At 61.5% G+C, this 16,458-nt stretch overlaps 1 non-coding gene across 1 annotated transcript; it reads right to left on the reverse strand.

Annotated features, from left to right (window-relative positions):
- Nucleotides 1-13,774: 13,774 nt before the first annotated feature.
- trnak-cuu (transfer RNA lysine (anticodon CUU)) lies at nucleotides 13,775-13,847 on the reverse strand. The gene has a single exon. It is a non-coding gene; the product is annotated as a tRNA-Lys (tRNA).
- Between the last annotated feature and the right edge of the window lie 2,611 nt (nucleotides 13,848-16,458).

Genomic DNA, 16,458 nt, shown 5'->3' on the forward strand with positions numbered 1-16,458 from the left:
CTCCGCGCGGAACTGAAAGGCACGGAGGGGATTTCCCCGAGGCGGCTCAAGTTGTGAGGCGCCGGCCCCCGAGGGAGGTTCCGGGGTTTGGCGCCGATGAGGAATTCCGTCCGGACGGGGGTCAGTTCGGACGGGATCTCCCCACGTGCTTGAGCCTCCTCGATACACCTAACGGAGTCAGGGCCCAGAGCTGTTTTTAGCGACTCGATGGCATCGGCCGCGCGGCGGACGTTGGCAGAATTTAGGCGCCGCGCCAGCGTGACTGGCGCCATCCAGCCCGCTCCTCCACCATCGAGCAGGTCCCTGACCCTGGTCACCTCACCAGCCACAGCCCTCTCTTCCGACCGCCACATAAAACCTCGGCCGTGGAGGTACGGATTCCCGAGCAGCGGCTCCTGCAGGACGGCCGCCACTCCAGCCGGTGGAGAGCTGCGCTTGGTGGAGACTTTGTTCCAGACCCTGATGAGTTCCCTGTAAAAGACAGGCAGCTCCCGGAGGGCGGTCCTGGCACCCCCCAAGTTCACAAACAGGAGCTGCGTGTCATAATTGAGGTCGAGCTGCTGGCGGAAGAAATACCTCGCCAGAGCACACCACCTAGGAGGGGGCTCGACGTAAAGGTATCTCTGCAGGGTCTGAAGACGGAAAGTCGCGAGCTGGGCGCTGACGCACACCAACGACTGACCGCCCTCCTCAAGCGGGAGACTCAAGACCGCGGCAGAGACCCAGTGCTTCCTGTTGTTCCAGAAGAAGTCCACCAGCTTCTTCTGTATCTTGGCGACAAACGCAGGGGGAGGGGTCAAAGTGACCAGCCGGTACCACAGCATTGCGGCCACCAGCTGGTTTATAACTAGCGCTCGACCCCTGTAGGACAGCACTCGGAGCAGTCCTGTCCAGCGCCCTAGGCGAGCGGCGACCTTGGCCTCCAGCTCCTGCCAGTTCGCCGGCCAGGCTCCCTCGTCGGGGCTAAGGTAGACTCCCAGATAGAGGAGATGGGTCGTGCTCCAGGCAAAAGGCCTGAGCTCCTCCGGCAGGGAGTCCACCCGCCACTGACCCACCAGGAGTCCGGAACATTTCTCCCAGTTGATCCTGGCGGAGGACGCGGCCGAGTAAATCTCCTGGCACTCACGCATCCTCCGCAGGTCAGCGGGATCCTCTACCGCGAGGAGCACGTCATCGGCGTAAGCCGAGAGGACGACCTCCACGCCCGGCCCTTGCAGAGCCAGTCCCGTCAACCTCGTCCGCAAGAGGCGCAGGAAAGGCTCCACGCAAACAGCATATAACTGGCCGGACATGGGGCATCCCTGGCGCACCCCTCTCCTAAAGCGAAGGGGCGCCGTCAAGGACCCGTTAACCTTAATCAGACACTCCGCGGCGGCGTACAAAAGTCGGATCCGGGCGACGAAATGCATCCCGAACCCGAAAGCGCGCAGAGTTCCGAGCAGATAGTCGTGATCCACCCTGTCGAACGCCTTCTCTTGGTCGAGGGATAGGAAGGCGACCGACAGACCAGCCTCCTGGGAGCAATGGATGAGGTCCCGGACCAGATGGATGTTGTCGTGGATTGTCCGGCCCGGGACCGTGTATGACTGGTCGGGGTGGATCATGTGGTCCAGCACGGCACCAAGGCGAGCAGACATCGCCCTGGCGAAGATTTTGTAGTCCGTGCTGAGGAGGGAGACCGGGCGCCAGTTCTTATGGAGGCGGAGATCGCCCTTCTTAGGCAGCAGGACGATGACTGCCCTGCGCCAAGAGAGGGGCATCTCCCCGGTCGCCAGACTTTCCCCCAGGACCCGCGCGTAGTCGCTCCCCAGGACGTCCCAGAACGCCCTGTGGAACTCCACGGTCAGCCCGTCCAGCCCCGGGGATTTTCCCCTCGAGAGCCGGGCGAGGGCACCGGTCAGCTCCGCCAGGCTTAGCGGAGCTTCCAGATTTTCGGCGCCCTCCGGGCCAACCTTCGGCAGGTCCTCCCACAAAACTCTACGCGCTTCCTCGCTGGACGGATCCGGAGAGAACAGAGCCCCGTAATATTCACGGACCCTGTTGTTGACGCCCTCCGGATCCGAGACGAGAGAGCCGTCGTCGGCCAGCAGCGTCAAGAGCTGCTTACGGACACTCTGCCTTTTTTCCAGCGAGTAGAAGAAGGGGGAGCCGCGGTCCAGATCCCGCAGGAACCGGATCCGCGACCTCACGAACGCGCCTCGGGATCCGACGAGCTGCAGGTCCTTCAGCGCGGCCTTCTTCGCTTCGTACACCGTCCGCAGGGCCGGGTCCTGGACGACTTGACCGAGACGGGCTTCCAGGTCGAGCACCTCTTTTTCTAGGCGCCCGACTCTGGCCGCCCGCCTCTTGGTCGACCCCCTCGCGTACTCTTGACAGAAGACGCGGACGTGAGCCTTGCCCACGTCCCACCATAGCCTCAAGGAGGGGAAGCCCCCCTGCTTCCTTCTCCAGTCGGACCAGAATCGACGGAACGAGTCCTGGAACCGCACGTCCTCCAGCAGCCGGTTGTTAAAGTGCCAGTACGCGGACCCCGTCCTCGCGCGGAGCGAAGCGAGCTCCGCCCACACCAGGTGGTGGTCCGAACACGGCACCGGCCGCATGGAGGCCGCCGGGACGCAGGAAACGTACGCCCGAGACACGTAAAGGCGGTCGACTCTAGACCATCCAACTCCAGGCCTCACCCAAGTAAAGGCGCTGGAGTCGGGGTGGAGATTTCGCCAGACGTCCACCAAGTCGAAGGACCCGACCAGGTCCCTCAACTTCTCCATCGCCGTCATGCACTGCGGGGCACCGGAGCGGTCCCTCGCCTCGAGGGTGCAGTTAAAATCCCCCCCGAGGACAATGCAGTCGCCGACGTCGACGGAGCCAAGAAGAGCGGACACCTCTTCAAAGAAGCGCGTTTGCTGCGGGCCGGGATGAGGGGCGTACACGTTCACGAGATGGAGCGGCACGTCCCCCAGGCGAACCGTTACGTGCAGCAAGCGGCCTGGCACGGGCTCCTCGACCCCCAAGATCTCCGGCTGAAAATGCGGGCCCAGCAAGATGGCCACCCCACTAGAAATGGCGGTGAGGTGGCTCATGCGGACCTCTCCTTGCCATTCCAGGAGCCACGTGGCTTCGTCTCCCGGAACGGTGTGGGTTTCTTGCAGGAAGCACACCGCATATTTCCCCTCCCGCAGGAGCGAAAAATTGTCAAATCTACGGCGTGCCCCTCTGCCGCCGTTGATGTTGAGGCTGGCTATGGTTATCTTCATGGCAAAAGCATAGTGCAACCTCTACCTTAACCTATTGTGGGGGAGGGAGCGGAGTCTTTTGTTGAACTCCGCTCCCTCCGCAGCCCAGCGAGGAGTCCCTCGAGCTCGCGCAGCTCAAGGTGCTGCTCCTTTGTCAAGGGCCCGCCCGCGGCCAAGGTTTTAACGGCGGCCCGGACGGACCCTTTGATCAGCTCCGGCTCGGACCATTTTTCCAGGGCCAGTCGGGCTTGGTCGCGGCGACCCCGGCTCTGGGCCAAAAAGTCCCGGAGTTCCTTTGCAGGAACGAGGAGGGCCTCAGCGGCGGCCGCGAGCAGATCCACCGCCTCCCTGGCGGTGGTCTCTAGGTCTTCACCCGCGTCCCCCACCGAGTCCCCGTCCTCCTCCGGGAGGTGGCCGCCAGCAGCCGGCCCATCGACCGCACAAGGTACGGCAAATGAACCGGCCGCTCCAACCGGCCCTGGCACTGCCCCGATCCCACCCCCAGGATCGTCGGCAGAGGAGTCCCCACTGGGCTCTTTTAAAAATGGTGCTGGGTCGGGAAATGACAGCGGAAGGGGTTCCCCCTCCGCCCCAGGAACCGGAGAACAAGGAGAGACCCGGCCATAGGAAATCCCCAGGCCCTCCAAGTGCTCCAGCTCCAAAGTAAGGGGCGAGGGTGGGTGTTCCTCCCCCTCCCCGCTGCCACCCCCCGGCCCAGCATCTACAGTTTCATTAAAATCAATAAATTGTTTTTCTGCCGGGTCGAGCGACTCCCGGGGGAAGTTGGGTAAGAGCTGGGCGGGCTCAGGTTCGGCCTTTTCGGCCTCGCCCGCCTCAGTCCCCGGGACGCCCGGCCCGGCGGCTACGCATTCCTCCGCGGTCCCCACGCCCCCCACGACAGGCAGATCTTCCACTCCATCCCCGGGAGGCAGAGGCTGGGCAGCCTCAACTGTCTCACCCTCCCCGGGGAAAGACTCCTCGCGCCTGCAGCGCAATTTGGGGGCGCTGGTGGGGGACGCGGGACACGCGGCGGGCACCGACTCCTCCACGGAGGGATGTTGTTCCCCCTCCGTCTCATCGGAGCCGTGCCTCCTTTTGTTCCGGGGGGCGCGCGGAGTCAGGGAGACCCCCATGTCTGCCGAGGCCTCCCGCTCCGCCCCCCCCTTTTTCTTTTCTTGCCCGCGCCTGGGCCCCTCTGTGGTGTTATTCAAGGGCCCGGGCACGGGCTCGGGGCACCCCGCGCTCGCCGGTGACTGGGTTGGGCTGAGCGCGGTGGTCAAACTTTCCGGCGCACCGAGGGGACCCGCCTCTAGATGTTTCTCCTTCTTCCGCGCCTTCTTTCCGCTCGGACGCTCTCCCTCCCCCCCGCCGGAGGCCCTGAAAACAAAGGCCTCCGACGATGCCCGCGCACCCATGGCTCCCGGCACGCGGACGCAACTAGGGGGAGGGGTGGCGGCGGCGCCAGCTATGGCCGCCTTCGGTGGTTTGGCGGCCTTGGAGGCGGGGCAGTTCTTACGAACGTGCCCCACCTCCCTGCAGGCATGGCACCGCACGCCGTCCGACGTCCAGAAGACGCGGTAGGCAGTCCCCTCGTGCACCACATTAAAGTGCCCTTCTGTCATGTCCTCCCGCGCCAGCCGGACAAAGAGCTGGCGGCGGAAGGAGAACACGTGGCGCAGGCTGTTCTCCCTGAGGCCGAGCGGTATGGGGTTGATCCCCGACCTTACCTCCCCCAGTTGGTGTAGGTGAGGGAGGAGGAGCTCAGCGGAAACAAAGGGCAGGACGTTTGACACGATGACCCTCTGCGCGGTGGCCTCGAGAGGGTCCACCGGCAGGAACGTCCCGCCCACCGTGAGCCCCTTTTCAAGGGCCAGGGACACCGCCCGCTCCGACCCCAGGAAGAACACGGCCTTCCCAGACATCTTGGAGGCTGCGACAATGGCCGAGGGGCCGACTACCCCAGCCATCGCCCGCACGCACTCTTCGATGCTCATTGTGGGGTGAGTGTAGCTCTTGACCCCGTGTTTTTTTGTTATAAGTGTAAATGGTGGCAGGGCAGCGGGTGGCGCAGGAGGTGCTGTGGAAGCGGTTGCCACCTGCGCATACGTCTTCGCTGGCCCTGCCACCGGCGTGGATGGGGTCGCCATCACGGGGTCCCTTTAAGGGCTACACCCACCCCAAAGTCACAGGCCTTAATGGTCTTTATTGGCCTCTTGTATAATGACTGAGCAGAGGAGCCCTTAATGAGGCACACCTCTCCCCTAGTTGGCAATTGGGGAGGGGCCTTGCTCCCTCTGCTCAGTTGTCTTAATTGTTTTTTTTTAAATTAGGAAGAAAAGGGGCCTCAGAGAGAGAGGGGAGAAACAGAGTAGCAGAGAAAGAGAGAGGGGGGTGGGAAGGGGGGGAGGGGACTGCGAGGGCAGGTCTCCCCTCGCAGCTGTGGGTGGGTGCACTCCCCAGATGGCAAAACACAAAAGTCTTTGGGGTGGTCTTCAGGTGGGGGGAGAAGATGTCTTCACCTGGGGTAGCTAGAGCCACCAGGCACACAATCCTAAACGATCTCCAATTGGGTGATTAAAGAATCTTCAGCCTGGTAGCTCCAGCTATCCCAGGCTAGGCAAATGTGGGGGGGGTGGGGGGGGTTCCAATTGTGGGGGGGGGCCCAGTTGTAAGCACGGCCCCCACACACACTACCACACACACACACACCCCCCGCGATGTTCCGGCCCTCAGTGGTCTTCTTTCCTCCCCCCACCGATACAACAAAGTCTGTTTGGGGAAATGCACCAACACCCACCTGTAGAATGTAGAGTCTCCCTCCTTCCACACTGGATGTTGTTGGTCTTTTCCCCCTCTCTCCAACTCTTTGCAGAATGGTGAAAAAGATGTTGAAAGTTTTCTGCTTCCTCCTCCTCTCCCTCTGGTTAGAGTGATGGTGAAGCCCCTTCCTTCCTTCTATTCCTGGGCTGGTCTCAGGGCTCTCCAGGCAGGAGCTCAAGTTGCTTGCTGCTTCCCTCACTGCTCACAGCTTCTACTGAGCAGGACACGCCTCCACAGCTCCACAATTGGTCCTTGTGCATGAAACTCTTTTGAGTTTATCTGTGAAAACATAAAACATTAAACGGTGCCACCCGACCTGGGTGACACTCCAGACATTTACAAGGCCCTTTTTTTTTCCCCCTTTTTTGTGTTTTTTTTTGTGTTTTTTCTTTTTTTTTTTTGTTTTTTTTTTTTGGGCACTAAAATCACAATTTTTCCCCAGTGCCCCCTATAAAAGGGAAGGGGACACTAAAAGCACCGGCAATTAAAACAAATTAACTTTAAAACGTAAAATCAAATTAAAATTTGGTTGCCGGGCGTGATGATGCACTCCAGTCCCTCCGGTGCCCACCTCTCGCGGAAGGCCGCGAGCGTACCGGTGGACACCGCGTGCTCCATCTCCAAGGACACCCTGGACCGGATGTAAGAGCGGAAGAGAGGCAGGCAGTCAGGTTGAACGACCCCCTCGACCGCCCGCTGCCTGGACCGGCTGATGGCACCCTTGGCCGTGCCCAGGAGCAGTCCTACGAGGAGGCCTTCGGACCTACCCGCTCCCCTCCGCACAGGGTGCCCAAAGATCAGGAGAGTGGGACTGAAGTGCAGCCAGAATTTCAGGAGCAGCCCCTTCAAATAGTGGAACAGGGGCTGCAACCTTGTGCACTCCATAAAAACATGGAACACGGACTCCTCCAGACCGCAGAAATTGCAGGCGGCCTGGGAGTCCGTGAACCGGCTTAAAAATTTATTGCACGGCACTGCTCCGTGCACCACCCTCCAGGCCAAGTCCCCGATGAATAGTGGGAGGACCCCTGCGTAGAGTGCCCTCCATCGGGGACCCCCGCCTCCTCCGGACGGCAAGATGGTGCGCCATGGCGTGTCCGGACGGCCGGCGAGGATGGCAAAGTTGAGGGTGTGCAGGAGCAGCCCGTACAGGAAACCCCTCCGCGCGGAACTGAAAGGCACGGAGGGGATTTCCCCGAGGCGGCTCAAGTTGTGAGGCGCCGGCCCCCGAGGGAGGTTCCGGGGTTTGGCGCCGATGAGGAATTCCGTCCGGACGGGGGTCAGTTCGGACGGGATCTCCCCACGTGCTTGAGCCTCCTCGATACACCTAACGGAGTCAGGGCCCAGAGCTGTTTTTAGCGACTCGATGGCATCGGCCGCGCGGCGGACGTTGGCAGAATTTAGGCGCCGCGCCAGCGTGACTGGCGCCATCCAGCCCGCTCCTCCGCCATCGAGCAGGTCCCTGACCCTGGTCACCTCACCAGCCACAGCCCTCTCTTCCGACCGCCACATAAAACCTCGGCCGTGGAGGTACGGATTCCCGAGCAGTGGCTCCTGCAGGACGGCCGCCACTCCAGCCGGTGGAGAGCTGCGCTTGGTGGAGACTTTGTTCCAGACCCTGATGAGTTCCCTGTAAAAGACAGGCAGCTCCCGGAGGGCGGTCCTGGCACCCCCCAAGTTCACAAACAGGAGCTGCGTGTCATAATTGAGGTCGAGCTGCTGGCGGAAGAAATACCTCGCCAGAGCACACCACCTAGGAGGGGGCTCGACGTAAAGGTATCTCTGCAGGGTCTGAAGACGGAAAGTCGCGAGCTGGGCGCTGACGCACACCAACGACTGACCGCCCTCCTCAAGCGGGAGACTCAAGACCGCGGCAGAGACCCAGTGCTTCCTGTTGTTCCAGAAGAAGTCCACCAGCTTCTTCTGTATCTTGGCGACAAACGCAGGGGGAGGGGTCAAAGTGACCAGCCGGTACCACAGCATTGCGGCCACCAGCTGGTTTATGACTAGCGCTCGACCCCTGTAGGACAGCACTCGGAGCAGTCCTGTCCAGCGCCCTAGGCGAGCGGCGACCTTGGCCTCCAGCTCCTGCCAGTTCGCCGGCCAGGCTCCCTCGTCGGGGCTAAGGTAGACTCCCAGATAGAGGAGATGGGTCGTGCTCCAGGCAAAAGGCCTGAGCTCCTCCGGCAGGGAGTCCACCCGCCACTGACCCACCAGGAGTCCGGAACATTTCTCCCAGTTGATCCTGGCGGAGGACGCGGCCGAGTAAATCTCCTGGCACTCACGCATCCTCCGCAGGTCAGCGGGATCCTCTACCGCGAGGAGCACGTCATCGGCGTAAGCCGAGAGGACGACCTCCACGCCCGGCCCTTGCAGAGCCAGTCCCGTCAACCTCGTCCGCAAGAGGCGCAGGAAAGGCTCCACGCAAACGGCGTATAACTGGCCGGACATGGGGCATCCCTGGCGCACCCCTCTCCTAAAGCGAAGGGGCGCCGTCAAGGACCCGTTAACCTTAATCAGACACTCCGCGGCGGCGTACAAAAGTCGGATCCGGGCGACGAAATGCGTCCCGAACCCGAAAGCGCGCAGAGTTCCGAGCAGATAGTCGTGATCCACCCTGTCGAACGCCTTCTCTTGGTCGAGGGATAGGAAGGCGACCGACAGACCAGCCTCCTGGGAACAATGGATGAGGTCCCGGACCAGATGGATGTTATCGTGGATTGTCCGGCCCGGGACCGTGTATGACTGGTCGGGGTGGATCATGTGGTCCAGCACGGCACCAAGGCGAGCAGACATCGCCCTGGCGAAGATTTTGTAGTCCGTGCTGAGGAGGGAGACCGGGCGCCAGTTCTTAAGGAGGCGGAGATCGCCCTTCTTAGGCAGCAGGACGATGACTGCCCTGCGCCAAGAGAGGGGCATCTCCCCGGTCGCCAGACTTTCCCCCAGGACCCGCGCGTAGTCGCTCCCCAGGACGTCCCAGAACGCCCTGTGGAACTCCACGGTCAGCCCGTCCAGCCCCGGGGATTTTCCCCTCGAGAGCCGGGCGAGGGCACCGGTCAGCTCCGCCAAGCTTAGCGGAGCTTCCAGATTTTCGGCGCCCTCCGGGCCGACCTTCGGCAGGTCCTCCCACAAAACTCTACGCGCTTCCTCGCTGGACGGATCCGGAGAGAACAGAGCCCTGTAATATTCACGGACCCTGTTGTTGACGCCCTCCGGATCCGAGACGAGAGAGCCGTCGTCGGCCAGCAGCGTCAAGAGCTGCTTACGGACACTCTGCCTTTTTTCCAGCGAGTAGAAGAAGGGGGAGCCGCGGTCCAGATCCCGCAGGAACCGGATCCGCGACCTCACGTACGCGCCTCGGGACCCGACGAGCTGCAGGTCCTTCAGTGCGGCCTTCTTCGCTTCGTACACCGTCCGCAGGGCCGGGTCCTGGACGACTTGACCGAGACGGGCTTCCAGGGCGAGCACCTCTTTTTCTAGGCGCCCGACTCTGGCCGCCCGCCTCTTGGTCGACCCCCTCGCGTACTCTTGACAGAAGACGCGGACGTGAGCCTTGCCCACGTCCCACCATAGCCTCAAGGAGGGGAAGCCCCCCTGCTTCCTTCTCCAGTCGGACCAGAATCGACGGAACGAGTCCTGGAACCGCACGTCCTCCAGCAGCCGGTTGTTAAAGTGCCAGTACGCGGACCCCGTCCTCGCGCGGAGCGAAGCGAGCTCCGCCCACACCAGGTGGTGGTCCGAACACGGCACCGGCCGCATGGAGGCCGCCGGGACGCAGGAAACGTACGCCCGAGACACGTAAAGGCGGTCGACTCTAGACCATCCAACTCCAGGCCTCACCCAAGTAAAGGCGCTGGAGTCGGGGTGGAGATTTCGCCAGACGTCCACCAAGTCGAAGGACCCGACCAGGTCCCTCAACTTCTCCATCGCCGTCATGCACTGCGGGGCACCGGAGCGGTCTCTCGCCTCGAGGGTGCAGTTAAAATCCCCCCCGAGGACAATGCAGTCGCCGACGTCGACGGAGCCAAGAAGAGCGGACACCTCTTCAAAGAAGCGCGTTTGCTGCGGGCCGGGATGAGGGGCGTACACGTTCACGAGATGGAGCGGCACGTCCCCCAGGCGAACCGTTACGTGCAGCAAGCGGCCTGGCACGGGCTCCTCGACCCCCAAGATCTCCGGCTGAAAATGCGGGCCCAGCAAGATGGCCACCCCACTAGAAATGGCGGTGAGGTGGCTCATGCGGACCTCTCCTTGCCATTCCAGGAGCCACGTGGCTTCGTCTCCCGGAACGGTGTGGGTTTCTTGCAGGAAGCACACCGCATATTTCCCCTCCCGCAGGAGCGAAAAATTGTCAAATCTACGGCGTGCCCCTCTGCCGCCGTTGATGTTGAGGCTGGCTATGGTTATCTTCATGGCAAAAGCATAGTGCAACCTCTACCTTAACCTATTGTGGGGGAGGGAGCGGAGTCTTTTGTTGAACTCCGCTCCCTCCGCAGCCCAGCGAGGAGTCCCTCGAGCTCGCGCAGCTCAAGGTGCTGCTCCTTTGTCAAGGGCCCGCCCGCGGCCAAGGTTTTAACGGCGGCGCGGACGGACCCCTTGATCAGCTCCGGCTCGGACCATTTTTCCCGGGCCAGTCGGGCTTGGTCGCGGCGACCCCGGCTCTGGGCCAAAAAGTCCCGGAGTTCCTTTGCAGGAATGAGGAGGGCCTCAGCGGCGGCCGCGAGCAGATCCACCGCCTCCCTGGCGGTGGTCTCTAGTTCTTCTCCCGCGTCCCCCACCGAGTCCCCGTCCTCCTCCGGGAGGTGGCCGCCAGCAGCCGGCCCATCGACCGCACAAGGTACGGCAAATGAACCGGCCGCTCCAACCGGCCCTGGCACTGCCCCGATCCCACCCCCAGGATCGTCGGCAGAGGAGTCCCCACTGGGCTCTTTTAAAAATGGTGCTGGGTCGGGAAATGACAGCGGAAGGGGTTCCCCCTCCGCCCCAGGAACCGGAGAACAAGGAGAGACCCGGCCATAGGAAATCCCCAGGCCCTCCAAGTGCTCCAGCTCCAAAGTAAGGGGCGAGGGTGGGTGTTCCTCCCCCTCCCCGCTGCCACCCCCCGGCCCAGCATCTACAGTGTCATTAAAACCAATGAATTGTTTTTCCGCCGGGTCGAGCGACTCCCGGGGGAAGTTGGGTATTGGCTGGGCGGGCTCAGGTTCGGCCTTTTCGGCCTCGCCCGCCTCAGTCCCCGGGACGCCCGGCCCGGCGGCTACGCATTCCTCCACGGTCCCCACGCCCCCCACGACAGGCAGATCTTCCACTCCATCCCCGGGAGGCAGAGGCTGGGCAGCCTCAACTGTCTCACCCTCCCCGGGGAAAGACTCCTCGCGCCTGCAGCGCAATTTGGGGGCGCTGGTGGGGGACGCGGGACACGCGGCGGGCACCGACTCCTCCGCGGAGGGATGTTGTTCCCCCTCCGCGTCATTGGGGCGGTGCCTCTTTTTGTTCCTGGGGGCGCGCGGAGTCAGGGAGACCTCCATGTCTGCCGAGGCCTCCCGCTCCGCCCCCCCCTTTTCCTTTTCTTGCCCGCGCCCGGGCCCCTCTGTGGTGTTGTTCAAGGGCTCGGGCACGGGCTCGGGGCACCCCGCGCTCGCCGGTGACGGGGTTGGGCTGAGCGCGGTGGTCAAATTATCCGGCGCACTGAGGGGACCCGCCTCTTGATGTTTTGTCTTCTTCCGCGCCTTCTTTCCGGTCGGACGCTCTCCCTCCCCCCCGCCGGAGGCCCTGAAAACAAAGGCCTCCGACGATGCCCGCGCACCCATGGCTCCCGGCACGCGGACGCAACTAGGGGGAGGGGTGGCGGCGGCGCCAGCCTTGGCCGCCTTTGGTGGTTTGGCGGCCTTGGAGGCGGGGCAGTTCTTGCGAACGTGCCCCACCTCCCTGCAGGCATGGCACCGCACGCCGTCCGACGTCCAGAAGACGCGGTAGGCAGTCCCCTCGTGCACCACATTAAAAGATCCCTCCGTTGTCTCCTCCCGCGCCAGCCGGACAAAGAGCTGGCGGCGGAAGGAGAACACGTGGCGCAGGCTGTTCTCCCTGAGGCCGAGCGGTATGGGGTTGATCCCTGACCTTACCTCCCCCAGTTGTTGTAGGTGAGGGAGGAGGAGCTCAGCGGAAACAAAGGGCGGGACGTTTGAAATGATGACCCTCTGCGCGGTGGCCTCGAGAGGGTCCACCGGCAGGAACGTCCCGCCCACCGTGAGCCCCTTTTCAAGGGCCAGGGACACCGCCCGCTCCGACCCCAGGAAGAACACGGCCTTCCCAGACATCTTGGAGGCTGCGACAATGGCCGAGGGGCCGACTACCCCAGCCATCGCCCGCACGCACTCCTCAATGCTCATTGTGGGGTGAGTGTAGCTCTTGACCCCGTGTTTCCTGGTTATAAGTCTGAACGGTGGCAGGGCAGCGGGTGGCGCAGGAGGGGCCGTGGAAGCGGTTGCCACCTGCGCATACGTCCTTGCTGGCCCTGCCACCGGCGTGGATGGGGTCGCCATCACGGGGTCCCTTTAAGGGCCACACCCACCCCAAAGTCACAGGCCTTAATGGTCTTTAATGGCCTCGTATGTTAACTGAGCAGAGGAGCCCTTAACGAGGCACCTCTCCCCTCGTTGACAATTGGGGAGAGGCCTTGCTCCCTCTGCTCAGTTGTCTTAATTGGTTTTTTTTTGCAAATTTGGAAGGAAGAGGCCTCAGAGAGAGAGGGGAGAAACAGAGTAGCAGAGAAAGAGAGAGGGGGGTGGGAAGGGGGGGGGGGACTGCGAGGGCAGGTCTCCCCTCGCAGCTGTGGGTGGGTGCACTCCCCAGATGGCAAAACACAAAAGTCTTTGGGGTGGTCTTCAGGTGGGGGGAGAAGATGTCTTCACCTGGGGTAGCTAGAGCCACCAGGCACTCCTAACGATCTTTAATGGGATGATTAATGACAATCTTCAGCCTGGTAGCTCCAGCTATCCCAGGCTAGGCAAATGTGGGGGGGTGGGGGGGGTTCCAATTGTGGGGGGGGCCTAGTTGTCAGCAAGGCCCCCACGCACACTACCACACACACACACACCCCCCGCGATGTTCCGGCCCTCAGTGGTCTTCTTTCCTCCCCCCACCGATACAACAAAGTCTGTTTGGGGAAATGCACCCACACCCACCTGTAGAGTAGTTGAGTCTCCCTCCTTCCACACTGGATGGTTGTTGTGGTTTTTCCCCCTCTCTCCAACTCTTTGCAGAAATGATAAAGTTGTTTAAAGTTTTCTGCTTTCTCCTCCTCTCCCTCTGGATAGAAGTTGTAGTGAAGCCCCTTCCTTCCTTCTCTTCCTGGGCTGGTCTCAGGGCTCTCCAGGCAGGAGCTCAAGTTGCTTGCTGCTTCCCTCACTGCTCACAGCTTCTACTGAGCAGGACACGCCTCCACAGCTCCACAATTGGTCCTTGTGCATGAAACTCTTTTGAGTTTACCTGCAAAACATAAAGACATTAAACGGTGCCACCCGACCTGGGTGACACTCCAGACATTTACAAGGCCCTTTTTTTCCCCCCTTTTTTGTTTTTTTTGTGTTTTTTCTTTTTTTTTTTTTGTTTTTTTTTTGGGGCACTAAAATCACAATTTTTCCCCAGTGCCCCCTATAAAAGGGAAGGGGACACTAAAAGCACCGGCAATTAAAACAAATTAACTTTAAAACGTAAAAAGAAATCGCCCAACGTGGGGCTCGAAACCACGACCCTGAGATTAAGAGTCTCATGCTCTTCCGACTGAGCTAGCCAGGTTTTCCCTTGTGCTTGAAACTCTTTTGAGTTCACCTGTGAAAACATAAAAACAATAAACGGTGCCACCCGACCTGGGTGACACTCCAGACATTTTCAAGGCCCTTTTTTTCCCCCCTTTTTTTTTTTTGGTTTTTTTTTTGTGTTTTTCTTTTTTTTGGTTTTTTTTTGGGCACTAAAATCACAATTTTCCCCAGTGCCCCCTATAAAAGGGAAGGGGGACACTAAAAGCACCGGCAATTAAAACAAATTAAACTTTAAAACGTAAAATCAAATTAAAATTTGGTTGCCGGGCGTGATGATGCACTCCAGTCCCTCCGGTGCCCACCTCTCGCGGAAGGCCGCGAGCGTACCGGTGGACACCGCGTGCTCCATCTCCAAGGACACCCTGGACCGGATGTAAGAGCGGAAGAGAGGCAGGCAGTCAGGTTGAACGACCCCCTCGACCGCCCGCTGCCTGGACCGGCTGATGGCACCCTTGGCCGTGCCCAGGAGCAGTCCTACGAGGAGGCCTTCGGACCTACCCGCTCCCCTCCGCACAGGGTGCCCAAAGATCAGGAGAGTGGGACTGAAGTGCAGCCAGAATTTCAGGAGCAGCCCCTTCAAATAGTGGAACAGGGGCTGCAACCTCGTGCACTCAATAAAAACATGGAACACGGACTCCTCCAGACCGCAGAAATTGCAGGCGGCCTGGGAGTCCGTGAACCGGCTTAAAAATTTATTGCACGGCACTGCTCCGTGCACCACCCTCCAGGCCAAGTCCCCGATGAATAGTGGGAGGACCCCTGCGTAGAGTGCCCTCCATCGGGGACCCCCGCCTCCTCCGGACGGCAAGATGGTACGCCATGGCGTGTCCGGACGGCCGGCGAGGATGGCAAAGTTGAGGGTGTGCAGGAGCAGCCCGTACAGGAAACCCCTCCGCGCGGAACTGAAAGGCACGGAGGGGATTTCCCCGAGGCGGCTCAAGTTGTGAGGCGCCGGTCCCCGAGGGAGGTTCCGGGGTTTGGCGCCGATGAGGAATTCCGTCCGGACGGGGGTCAGTTCGGACGGGATCTCCCCACGTGCTTGAGCCTCCTCGATACACCTAACGGAGTCAGGGCCCAGAGCTGTTTTTAGCGACTCGATGGCATCGGCCGCGCGGCGGACGTTGGCAGAATTTAGGCGCCGCGCCAGCGTGACTGGCGCCATCCAGCCCGCTCCTCCGCCATCGAGCAGGTCCCTGACCCTGGTCACCTCACCAGCCACAGCCCTCTCTTCCGACCGCCACATGAAGCCTCGGCCGTGGAGGTACGGATTCCCGAGCAGCGGTTCCTGCAGGACGGCCGCCACTCCAGCCGGCGGAGAGCTGCGCTTGGTGGAGACTTTGTTCCAGACCCTGATGAGTTCCCTGTAAAAGACAGGCAGCTCCCGGAGGGCGGTCCTGGCACCCCCAAAATTCACAAACAGGAGCTGCGTGTCATAATTGAGGTCGAGCTGCTGGCGGAAGAAATACCTCGCCAGAGCACACCACCTAGGAGGGGGCTCGACGTAAAGGTATCTCTGCAGGGTCTGAAGACGGAAAGTCGCGAGCTGGGCGCTGACGCACACCAACGACTGACCGCCCTCCTCAAGCGGGAGACTCAAGACCGCGACAGAGACCCAGTGCTTCCTGTTGTTCCAGAAGAAGTCCACCAGCTTCTTCTGTATCTTGGCGACAAACGCAGGGGGAGGGGTCAAAGTGACCAGCCGGTACCACAGCATTGCGGCCACCAGCTGGTTTATGACTAGCGCTCGACCCCTGTAGGACAGCACTCGGAGCAGTCCTGTCCAGCGCCCTAGGCGAGCGGCGACCTTGGCCTCCAGCTCCTGCCAGTTCGCCGGCCAGGCTTCCTCGTCGGGGCTAAGGTAGACTCCCAGATAGAGGAGATGGGTCGTGCTCCAGGCAAAAGGCCTGAGCTCCTCCGGCAGGGAGTCCACCCGCCACTGACCCACCAGGAGTCCGGAACATTTCTCCCAGTTGATCCTGGCGGAGGACGCGGCCGAGTAAATCTCCTGGCACTCACGCATCCTCCGCAGGTCAGCGGGATCCTCTACCGCGAGGAGCACGTCATCGGCGTAAGCCGAGAGGACGACCTCCACGCCCGGCCCTTGCAGAGCCAGTCCCGTCAACCTCGTCCGCAAGAGGCGCAGGAAAGGCTCCACGCAAACGGCGTATAACTGGCCGGACATGGGGCATCCCTGGCGCACCCCTCTCCTAAAGCGAAGGGGCGCCGTCAAGGACCCGTTAACCTTAATCAGACACTCCGCGGCGGCGTACAAAAGTCGGATCCGGGCGACGAAATGCGTCCCGAACCCGAAAGCGCGCAGAGTTCCGAGCAGATAGTCGTGATCCACCCTGTCGAACGCCTTCTCTTGGTCGAGGGATAGGAAGGCGACCGACAGACCAGCCTCCTGGGAGCAATGGATGAGGTCCCGGACCAGATGGATGTTGTCGTGGATCGTCCGGCCCGGGACCGTGTATGACTGGTCGGGGTGAATCATGTGGTCCAGCACGGCACCAAGGCGAGCAGACATCGCCCTGGCGAAGATTTTGTAGTCCGTGCTGAGGAGGGAGACCGGGCGCCAGTTCTTAAGG

The sequence above is a fragment of the Pristiophorus japonicus genome, chromosome 16 (genome assembly GCF_044704955.1).
Source record: "Pristiophorus japonicus isolate sPriJap1 chromosome 16, sPriJap1.hap1, whole genome shotgun sequence".
In the NCBI taxonomy this organism is placed as follows: Eukaryota; Metazoa; Chordata; class Chondrichthyes; family Pristiophoridae; genus Pristiophorus; species Pristiophorus japonicus.